Consider the following 12,457-nt stretch of genomic DNA (forward strand, 5'->3'; position numbering starts at 1 on the left):
CTTCCTTCCTTCCTTCCTTCCTTCCTTCCAAATGCTTTTGTTTCTCTTGGTATCAAGGTCATGGTGGCCTCATAGAATGAATTTTGTAGCATTCCTTTCTCTTCTATTTTAGAATAGTTTTGAGAAAGGTTATGTATTAACTCTTCTTTTCTTTTTTTTTGTATTAACTCTTTACATGTTTGGTAGAATTCACCTGTGAAACGATCTGATCCTGACTTTAGTTTGTGCTGACATTTGTTTGTTTGTTTGTTTTATTTGTTTATTATCAGTTCAAATTTGCTACTAGTAATGGGTCTGTTCATATTTTCTGTTTCTTCCTGGTTCAGTCTTGGAAGATGTATGTTTCCCTGAATTTATTTTTTCTAGATTATCCAATTTGTTGTTATATACTTTTTCATAGTAATCTCTTACAATTTTTTGTATTTATATGGTGTTCGTTGTAACGTCTCCTTTTTTATTTCTGATACTGTTTATTTGAGTTCTCTTTATTTCTTGATTAGTCTGGCTAAAGGTTTATACATTTTGTTTATCTTTCAAAGAATCAGCTCTTGGTTTATGTTTTCAAAGAATTAACTCTTTTGAAAAATCAGCTTTTGATCTTTTCTAATTTTTTAAAAAAATTCTCATTTATTTCCTCTCTAACCTTTGTTATTTCCTTCCTTCTACTAAATTTAGGCTTTGTTTGTCATTCTTTTTTAGTTCCTCTATGTGAATGGATAGATGAGTTTTTCTTCATTTCTTGAAGTGGGCCTTTATTGCTATAAACTTTCCTCTTAGAACTCCTTTTGCTGTATCCCAAAGATTTTGAATGATAGTGTTTTCATTTTCATTTGTCTCCAACAATTTTATAAATTTTCTCTTTGATTCTTCATTAATCCATTGATTGTGTAGTAATAGGTTATTTAGCCTCCACTTTATGTTTCTTCTAGCTTTTTTCCTTGTAATTGATTTTTAGTTTCAAACCACTGTGTTGAGAACAGATGTTTGATATGATTTTAATTTTAAATTTATTGAGACTTGTCTTGTGACATATCATGTGATCTATTTTGGAGAACATTCCATGTGCACTTGAAAAGAATGTGCATTCTGCTGTTTTTGGGTGGAATGTTCTCTATGTGTCTGTTAAGTCCATCTGGTCTAAGGTGTTGTTCAAAGCCACTATTTTTTTTTTTTTTTTTTTTTACTGATTTTATATCTGGATGATCTATCCCCTTTGATGTAAGTGGTTGTTAAAGGCCCCTACTATGACTGAGTTATTGTAAATTTCTCTCTTTATGATTGTTAACATTTGCTTTATATATTTAGGTACTCCTATGTTGGGTGTATAGATATTTATAATTGTTGTATCCCTTTGTTGGATTGATCCCTTTATCATATGTAGTTACCTTTTTTTGTCTCTTGTTATGGTCTTTGTTTCAATGTGTATGTAATCTGACTATTGTCACCCCAGCTTTTTTTTACTTCCATTTGCATGGAATGCCTTTTTCCATCCCTGTATGTATTTTTAGGTCTGAAATGAGTCTTTAAGCAACATTAGATGCATCTTATTTTTTTATCCATTTGCTACCCTATATATTTTAATGGGAGCATTTAGTCCATTTATATTTAAAGTAATTTTTTTTTAAGTAGGCTTCACATCCAGCATGGAGCCCAATACAGGGCTTGAACTCATGACCCTGAGATCAAGACCTGAGCTGAGATTGGGGTGCCTGGGTAGCTCAGTTGCTTGAGTGACCAACTTCAGCTCAGGTCATGATCTTGCGGCTTGTGAGTTCGAGCCCCACATCGGGCTCTGCGCTGACCGCTCCGACCCTGGAGCCCATTTTAGATTCTGTATCTCCCTCTCTCTCTACCCCTCCCCCACTCACGCTCTCTCTTTTCTTCAAAAATAAATAAACACTAAAAAAAAAAAAAAACCTGAGCTGAAATCAAGGGTCAGATGTTTGACTGGGCAACCCAGGAGCCTCCTCTTCAATTTTCTTTCACCCTCTGGCCCTCCTGGAGTTGATCCCCACTATTTTTCAAAGTCAGTTGTTATGGGGACACACCTTCCAAGTGGGGGTCTCCAGGGCTGGGGTGCCCGGTATGGGATTTTATCACCTTGCTCCTCCATGCTTATGATATTGCTCCTGTTTGCAAGTAGTCCTACTCAGAGTTTGGTTCCTGATTGCATCTCTATCCCAAAGAAGGCCAAAGGGGCCTTCTCTCTATGCCTAGCTATGGAAGATCTGTTCGCCAGTCTTCAGATCATTTTCAGAGTGAGTTGCAATACTATAGTTGTTGCCTTGTTGTGTCTTTAGGAGGAGGTGAACCCAGGATTCTCCTAGTTGGCTATCTTTTCTGTCTTCCTTTCCCAGTTATCATCTTAAGGTGTATGCCACAGAAATAACCAGGTTTCCTTTTCAATTGCATTATAATGAACTCTCATCAGATCTTTAACCATAGCCATTATTTTTTTTCTTTTTAAGTTTATTTATTTATTTTGAGAGAGAGAGAGAGAGAGCGCAGGAGGGGTGGAGAGAGAGAGGGAGAGAGAGAGAATCCCAAGCAGGCTCTGCACTGCAGGGCTTGAACCCATGAACTGTTGGACACTCATCTGACTGAGCCACCCAGGCATCCCTAACCATAGCCATTCTTAGTCTTATGTCATTTACAGACACTTATTGTTTTATTCTGATGCTTTGCAACATGTTCCTGTAAAAGTGGTTCATCTTCAAGGAGACTAATGGAAATGACTCTAACAAGTACAGGTCTCTGAAACCTTTCAGATCATACCAGTAAATTGGGTGTGAATTTGTAGAGCTCTAATGCAGAAACTAATGACTTATGAAACTGCTAACAAAAGGTCAAGATCAATAAGAAATAATTACATGGAACTGAAGAACTGATGCGGATAGTTATAATTTTATATGATTTTTTTTTGGTTGGAAACATTGGTTCTTTGTGTTTTGTTTTCCCAGATTAAGGATACCCTTTTCTCTTTTCTCCCAAGCTACCAGCAGTTTGGTAAAATATACCTTTGTGAAGAAAGATGAAACATTTATCTTTTTCTCTCTTTCTGATACCTTCAGAATTTAGAAGCTTTCAATATGGTGTTAAGTATACTCTTAAGTATTCTTATTTCATGACAATATAGTTATGCATAAGTTTAATAAGAATCTATTGTCCTTGAAACTGATATTTATCAGAGGGGAAGTGGGTAGGAGGATGAGTAAAAGAGGTGATGGGGATTAAAGAATACACTTAACATGATGAGCACTGAGTAATATATAGAATTGTTGAATCACTATATCGTACACTTGAAGCTAATATAACACTGTGTGTAAACTATACTGGAATTAAAATCTAAAACTTAAAAAAAAAGAATATGTTCTCATAACAGCACACAATTGGAAACATTAGTTATATTACCAAGGCTTTGATTGGAATGTCATCTTTGGGAGAGATGTAATACTCAGATATGTAATAGACCCAGATATGACCACACAGCTTTAAGGAACTAAGGTTGACTTTATGGAACCAATAAACATTGGCCTAGTACCTGCTTACATGGTTCCCAGAAGCTTTAGCAGGTGAGTAAGGAAATTCACTTCTTGGCAGTCCCAGGAACCTCAGGTTATTTAAGATAGTTTGACAAGAGAGGAATTCACCCAAATCTATAGGTATTGCAGGTAAGGTCTAATGGCTAGCACTTGGCTTGGCTTCCTAGCCTTGAGAGGTTTTTAAAAGTCTAGTCTGAGATTCTTTATGAAAAGTTCTAGCAACGCAGACTTAGAAGAGCCTATATGGTTAATTACTATTCTTGCTGCATTTATGTAAGTAATCAGGTTAACTTAATGAGACTAGACTTATTGTGCAAACAAATTAGTTTTAATTTGGTTATTTCTGATAGAAACAGGGGTGCCTGGAGAGAGAGAAATTATGTTTTAGCAAAAACCATAGTGCACCCTGGTGGGTATCAGATTCTAGTTTTATTAGTTGTCTTTGAGGTTCTGTTTTCTACCTATAAACTGGACTGGACTCTGAATTCTTCTAGTTTCCTTCAATATTTGGCTACAGCTGTCTAAACTAACATTTCCAATTTTCTCTCACCTTCCTGCCTTGGAATCATTGAGAAACTACCCTTTTCTAGAGGCTCTGCAAGGTTAAGTTGGACAACTTGATATAAACTTCTAAGAAATCACCCCAACGACTCATGTGTAGGTAATTCCATTCTGGTTGCTGTGTGGGCCATTCAGAAAGACCATCAGAGACATTCAAATTGTAAACCAGGAAAACCTGGCAGACTGCCACAGCCTGCCCTCACTCCATTTGAAGATGTTTTGAGCCTGACATCTAGAAATGTTCTTCACTGGCTGCCTTCACACCTCAGAAACTGGAATTATAGTAGATTCCAATCAACCATTGTTTCTGTTTTGTCTCCACAGAAATTCCTCATTAAATATTGGATTGCTTATGCAATATAAGCCTAATTTTGGGAGGCTACTGTCTCCTGAAATGGGTTTAATGAAAGTGATCCATTGTCAGAACTAAGAGACTGGTTCAGGGAAATGGAGCAACCTACCACTCAATTTCTGGACTGTGGGACTTCTTGGGGAAGTTTCAAAGGCAGGACTGAAGGGGAGTAGAATATGCCACCCCAAAATGTGCCACTTTGGCGTGTGGATTGTTTTGAGCTGAAGGCAATTAAGAACCAGTAGATTCCAGAAAAAGCTTTTTACCTGTTTCTTAATTGCTTAGAGAATTTAAATAGGGGATTTGTCCCAGAAAGAGAGCTATTATCAGAAATAACTTTTTATATCAGAAAGACTTATCTGCATTGCATGGCAAACATTTGTTTACTAAACATTTATTGTCATATTCCTGTGAGTTGTCTTCCTTCCCTTTGAAACCCTAGGCCCCTAATTCCTTCTCATTAGCTCAATAGCTTTAATTTCCTGATTGCTTTGATTCTTCATGTCTTTGTGGGACTCCTGTATATACATAATTAAATTTGGTTTTCCTCTATTAATCTGTCTTGTGCCAATTTAATTATTAGACCAGCCAACAAATCTAAAACTGGAAGGAGACAAGAGAAAATTTTTCCTCCCCTGCATCATTATTTACATGAACCCTTCCCCATCTTCTCTGCCCAGGACTCTATACTCCTGACCCGGTTCAAGGTTCTCCTTATTTGTGAAGACTTCCATCATACTTCTAGGTTGAGTTAATACCTAGGTTGAGTTTACAATAGCATCTGATGCTTACATGAATCATTATAACAATATTAAATTTTTCTGAGTCCTTCTGGAAATATGTTCTGGTAAAGGCTTACTGCAAAAAACCGCTTTTCTCCGTATCACTTAGTTAAGACTCATGGATGGAGGTCTCCCTTTTTAACTTACTAATAATGAGGACAGACATGGACCTTTTAAATTCCCATTTTGTCTCATAAAACATTAGCTGAGCTGTTTGTCCACACTGATCAATCTAAGTAAAGTGTTTGTAATTTAACTAAACATTAGTTAAGCTTCTCTGCTTTCTCCAGGGCTCTGAACTTTGATCAACTCTTAACTTGACTCAGCACACAACTACTTAATCAGGGAAAAACATTACTGGATTATTCCACTCCCTCTATAGCCTGTTCTTTCTAGCCTTGTTGACATTTCCCCATAGAAGAAAATTCCTTTCTGCCTGACCTTTAAGATGCTTGCACCTCTGTGGTTAGATTATTTTGCTTATTGCAGGTCTCCTTCTCCTTATGGCAATACTTTCAAACAAAGTATTTTTTTTAACCTAAGTTACTTGTTTGTGTAGATAATATTCTGCCTCTGTAGCTGCTTATCAGAACAGTGACAATGCCAGATTCATATTTGTGTTCTTAGTATGTCTTTTTTTAAAATTTATTTATTTATTTATTTTGAGAGAGAGAGAGAGAGCAAGGGAGGGGGAGAGAGAGAGAGAGAGAGAGAAAATCCCAAGCTCAGTGCAGAGCCTGACATGGGGCTTGAACCCATAAATTGGGAGATGGTGACTTGCACCAAAGTCAGACACCCAAACGACTGAGCCACCTGGGCTCCCCAGTGTTCTTTTTTTTTTATTTTTTTATTTAAAAAAAAATTTTTTTTTTTCAACGTTTATTTATTTTTGGGACAGAGAGAGACAGAGCATGAACGGGGGAGGGGCAGAGAGAGAAGGAGACACAGAATTGGAAACAGGCTCCAGGCTCTGAGCCATCAGCCCAGAGCCCGACGCGGGGCTCGAACTCACGAACCGCAAGATCGTGACCTGGCTGAAGTCGGACGCTTAACCGACTGCGCCACCCAGGCACCCCCCCCAGTGTTCTTAATATGTCTTAATCTGCCTGTGTCTCTGTTCGCTATGACTATTTTCAGTAATTTCTGTAGATACGTATTTTAGTTTCTGAGTCTGTTGTATCTCTCTGTTTACCCCATTTTCTTCCTTTTTTTTCATCTATCTGTCTCCTTAAAGTAAACTTTTCATCTTCAATTTGCTCCAGGGAGACTAGAGAGAAGGTAGAGTAGGTTCCTTCCTTGAGCCTCGTAGGATGGTGACTAACCTCCAGCCCAGACTCTGTCTCCGTCTGCGTCAGGGGCATCAATTTATGAAAAACTGTTTCACTTTTCTTTTTGTTGGTTGTTTTGCTTAAAAAAAAAATCAGCGGAATGCAACAAAAGTGGTTCTGAAAGGCAAGTTTACAGTAATAAATGAATATATTAAGACATTATTATAAAGATCTCAAATAAACACCTAACATTACACCTCAAGGAACTAGAAAAAGAGAAGCAAATTAAGCCCAAATTTAGCAGAAGGAAGGAAATAATAAAAATCAGTGGAAGTACATGAAATAGATACCAGAAAATAATAGAAAAGATGAATGAAACTAAAAACTGGTTCTTCAAAAAGATAAAATTGGCAAACCTTCAACTAGACTAAGAACAAAAGAAGACCCAAATAAATAAAGTTAGAAATGAAAGAAGAGACATTACAATTGATACTATAGAAATATAGAGAATAATTAGACTACTGTGAAAATTACATACCAACAAATTACATAACCTAGAAAAAATGAATACATTTCTAGAAACACACAACCTACCAAGACTGAATCAGGAAGAAATAGAAAATTAAAAAAAAATTTAATGTTTATTCATCTCTGAAAAAGAGAAACAGAACATGAGTTGGGGAGGGGCAGAGAGAGAGGGAGACACAGAATCTGAAGCAAGCTCCAGGCTCTGAGCTGTCAGCACAGAGCCTGATGTGGGGTTCGAACCCATGAACCCTGAGATCCTGACCTGATCCAAGGTCAGACACCTAACTGACTGAGCCACCCAGGCACCCCAGAAATGGAAAATTTGAAAAGACCCATCCATACCAGTCAAGAGATTGAGATAGTAATCAAAAAAAACCCCTCCCCACACTAAAACTCCTGGACCAGTTTCCCTAGAGCATTCTGAACATTTCTAGAATTAACACCAATTCTCAAACTCTTTCAAAATATTGAGGAAGATGGAACACTTCTTAACTTATTCTACAAAACCAACATTACCTTGATATCAAAACCAGATGAGCATATCACAAGAAAACTATAGACCAGTATTTCTGATATAGATGAAAAAAATTCTCAATAAAATATTAGCGAACCAAACTTAACACATTAAAAGGATTATACACGATGAACAAGTGGGACTTATCCCTGGGATGTGAGGATGGTCCAACATATGTAAATCATTAATCACATCAATAACTAATCACATGAATCACATCAATAAAATGAAAAGTAAAAATCTCACATTTATGTGACTCACATCTCAATAGATGCAGAAAAGCATTTGATAAAATACAATATCTTTTCATAGTAAAAGTCCTTAACAGATTGGGTATCAAAGTAACATACCTCAACATAATAAAAGCCACATACAACAAATCCACTGCTAACATAATCAATGGAAAAAAATTGCAATGTTTTTTTCAGCTCTGGAGACAAGATTGTCTACTCTCAGTACTCCTATTCAATATAGTACTGGAAGTCCTAGCTACAGCGGTTGGGCAAAACAAGAAATAAAAGGCATCCAAATCAGGAAGGAGGAAGTGACATAGTTGCTGTTTGCTGATAATATGATCTTGTATGTAGAAATCCCAATGAGTCAGTCAAAAAGGTGTTGGAACAAATGATTGATTTTAGTAAAGTGGCAGGTTACAAAATCAGTTTACAGAAATCAGTGGTATTCCTTTGCACTAATGATTAAGCATTAGAAAAAGAAATAGTTTCAGGGGAGTTAAGATGGCAGTGTAGTAGGAGGATCCTTGGCTTGTCTTGTCCCTTGAACACAGCTAGATAACTATCAAATCATTCTGAATATCCAAGAAATCAACCTGAGGATTGACAGAACAAACTGCATAACTAGAGGGGAGAGAAGAGGCAACACTGAGGAAGGTAGGAAGTGCAGAGATGTGACTTGGGGGGAGAAATGGATTGTGGGTACTGCAGAGGGGAAAGAGCCCTGATTGCAGAGAGAGACCAGAGAGAGTGGGGTGCACAGAGATATGCCCGAGAAAACTTCCCCAAAGCCATTGGCTGGGAAAATGAGAGGAGCTGAGTTTTGTACTTTTGCAACCAGTGGGGCTCAAAGACTGGAGCTTTAGAGGTTGGCATGCGTGACTGGGAGAGAGACCTAAGGGCATTGCCCTACTCCTGGAGAGAAGGCAGGCAAGCAACCTCGGGGGTAGATGATGCAATCTGAGGATCACCTAAGGCACACCAGGAGAGACTGTTGGATCTTCTTGGAGCGCATCTGTGAGAGGTGGCATTTGCAGAGATGCCTCTTTAAGGAAAACAGAGCCAGTGAGCACCATTTCCCTTCCCTACCTTCAGCATAGGAGCAGAGATGCCTGCTGAGGGTGGTTAACCCAGACACTGGCTCCTTAGATGGTTTTGCTTCAAATCCTACACCTTTGCGCTCAGGTGCAGCTGTTGTTCTTGGTCAAAACTGCCTATGTCCCAGCACAGAGAGACACTCCCCCAGAAGACCAAGGCAGGCCCCCACCACAGCACATTCCTAAAGTTTAGAGTTTTAAAAGTCAGAAGGCTTGGCTTAGGATAGAGCCCAAAGTACACTGTGCTGGTCCAGGCAGTCAAGAAACCTGGAGACAGACAGCGTGAAACATGATTTGAGGAACATTAGGGGACACATGAGGGGAAATTATTCACTCTTCCGGAAGTTCTTTGAGAGAAGATAGCACAGAGACCTCTCTTTGGGGACAAAGGAGCTGGCTGGCACCATGTCCCTCCCCACCCCCAGCATAAATAAACTTCAATAACAGCACAGCCACCACTGACTGCCTAACTTGCTTACAACAGGTCCCACCACCCTGCACCCTGCTGGTTCTGCCTTTCTTGGGCAAGTGTGCCTAACACCGGTGCAATGGGCCCCTTCTGCAGAGTCAGCAGAAACTCCCACCTGCACCCCATTCTGCAAGGCTTCAGTTATAGTGGAAGTGGCATCAGATCTCATTTAATAATCTAACCAGAGCATGCCTAGTTAAAACTCACCACACTCTGGCCAAGGTCCAAACACTGCCCATTGCAAGCAAGGTAAGCCTGTTAGAAATGACTGATTTGAGGTATAAAGAGGTACTTGCAGGGATCAGATTGTGTACAGTAGAAAAAAATAGGGCTTTTACACTAAAATCTCTAGGGTAATAACCTTCTACATTGACCTCATTTTGTAACAACTGGATCCTGGCTGATACTTCTCTGCCCTTTGCTGACTCTGCTTCCATCCCCTTGTACTTTTCCCATTGCTACAGGCAGAAGCCTACATGGAAACCTGGTATTTTGATTTTGCAAATCTCTGGATCTAGAAACTGAGATGAATATGACAGCTTTTGAGGACTTTTGTTACCAAAAGACCCCATACTTTGCTCTATCATCTCTGTCACAGTGTACATACTTTACCCTGATCTCATGCAGAAGGTAAAGTGGCCAATTTGTAATTTTCTTCTTGAGTTCAAGGTAGGAAGAAAAAAACCCATTATTTGTGCAACCTTACCTACTCTAAGCCCAGGTGAACATGCCTTATTTTTCCTACTTTCATGCTTTATGGTTCCTGGTTGTATAAGTGTTTGTGTTTGGGAATATAAATAAAAATGTGTATAAAATGTGTGGTAATATGTGCATGGGATATACACTTATTGATTTGTTACATAGATTTTTATTGAAAAAGTTATCTGTGTCAAGAGATGGGGATAAAGTCACTGAGAATCTTTGTCTTAAGAATTCATAAACTAGAAAAAAACAGTGACTTGAAAGTAAAATATATATTGTATGACAGAAAATATGTATGAATAGTGGTAGGTATAAAACCTAGAGAAACAGAGAGATGGGAAATAACAGCTCAGCTTAGTAGACTTCTAGAAAGATTGGGTGAAGAAGTGTCAGAGGAGAATACTGAAGGATGACTAGGAGTTCATCTAGTTGATAAGGCAGAAGTGAACTTCGATAGAGGAAATGGCACAGGCAAAGACACAGATTCCTGTACCTTTGGGTATAGCAGGGACATGCATTAGCAGTTAGGAAGTGGGGAAGGATGGAAGGATGGCCTTTCAGACAGCCACAGTCAGGTAGAGATGCTGTAGGATTTGATCAGGCATTTGGACTTCAGTCTATAAGCAACGGAGAATCACTGAATTGATTTAATGGGGGAATTGAAAATGATACGATTGTCACTTTCTAAAGATTATTCTATTCTATTATTAAAAATTTATCTTGAGAGGGAGAGAGAGAACTGACAGAGAGAGGGAGAGAGAATGAGAGAGAGAACATGAGCAGGGGAGGGGCAGAGAAAGAGGAAGAGAGAGAGAATCCCAAACAGCCTGTGCACTGCCAGCACAGAACCCAAACTAATGAACTGTGAGGTCATGACCTGAGCCAAAATGAAGAGTTGGGCACTTAACCAACAGAGCCACCCAGGCGCCCCTCTTCTATTCTGTTTTTTTTTTTGAAAGAGCAATACAGGAGGCAGAGAGATCATAGAAGTATAACAGATAGAAAGTGTAGGGTCAGAAAATAGGTTGATGATAACTGGGAATAGAGAGGAGGGGAGAAATTTGAGATCTGAGATATAACCTAGTGACTATCTCACCTGTCTAGTAGGTAGAAAGGAAAGGAAGGGAGAGAAATGTCTCCCCTTTTCAGCCTGAGAGACTGTCTTAGTATTTGTGTCCATATAAGAAAGAAAGGGAGTATTTATGTAGAAAATAAATTATGGAAAAAACAGAGGAGTAAAATAGTTTCAATTTTTGTTGTCCTAAATTGAAAGTTAAATGAGAAGATGTGTGTAGAGTGACTGGTTCATATTTGTGCATTAAGTAATATATATTTGTTATTATTACAGATAATTAATACTTGTCATATAGCAAATAATAACTGTGTTTATATAAGTTATTACATTTAATTCTTACAGCAAATGGAGAAATTAGATACTAATATCCTCATTTTATAGATGTGGAAACTGAGGTTTGTGTAACTGAAATTACTTACTCAAGATGATCTATATGTTAATTCATAGAACTCATATTCAAAGCAAGTTGTCTGTTCTCAAAACTTATATCATCATCATCATCATCATCATCATCATCATCATTTCTAATATATATGTAAGGAAATTGTCAGTGAGGTCCTGTAAGATGTTTGATGTGTAAATCAGAACTCTGAAAAAAAAGCCTCAGTTGCTTATGGAGATTTAGAAGTCATCAACAATTAAATGATAGCCGAAGTCAGAAGAAATGAGGTCTTTCAGGGTGTAGACTCAGAAAGTGAAAAAAATGAAGGAAATGTCAATATTAAATGATGAGCAGAAGGAAAAAGATGATAAAGGAAAGGATGTCACTAGAGAAAAAAAGGAATAAGAGAAAGCAAGGGAGAATACATCTTCAGGAGTATCCATAGTTTTAATTATGACTGAGATCAAGCAAGATAACCAAAAGAAAAATCAGTATGTTTGGCCGTTGAAAGGTGTCTTTGAATTGTGCAGAACAGATTCATTGGAGAGATGAAAAGCACACTACATGGAGAAGCTTAGAGTGAAGGGTAAGATGATAAATACATGTATTCTTTTATTAGAAGGAAAACCAATAGCATAGGAGATAGGGAAGATAAAGGGAGAAAAGAGGTTGTAATTGTTAGAGAAATAGCCAGAGAAGAAGTATGTGAAGTTTTGAGCACAGGGAATACCCTTATTGTAGCTAAGGCAATTTTTTTTTAAAGACAACTGTTCCCTGTGAGGAAAGGATGGATTGCTACAGGTTTGTAGGTATGTGTGGTCAGAGAGGTGAGTGGTTTAATTTATTTACGTTGAGGCTTTTAATTTCTCCGTGGTATGGTCAGAAAGACAGAATCCTGAGAGTGATGAGATGGAACTGGTTGGGTTAGGGTGGGAACTAGGAAAGAATTCTG

This window comes from Prionailurus bengalensis, chromosome D1, assembly GCF_016509475.1.
Source record: "Prionailurus bengalensis isolate Pbe53 chromosome D1, Fcat_Pben_1.1_paternal_pri, whole genome shotgun sequence".
NCBI classification, from domain to species: domain Eukaryota; kingdom Metazoa; phylum Chordata; class Mammalia; order Carnivora; family Felidae; genus Prionailurus; species Prionailurus bengalensis.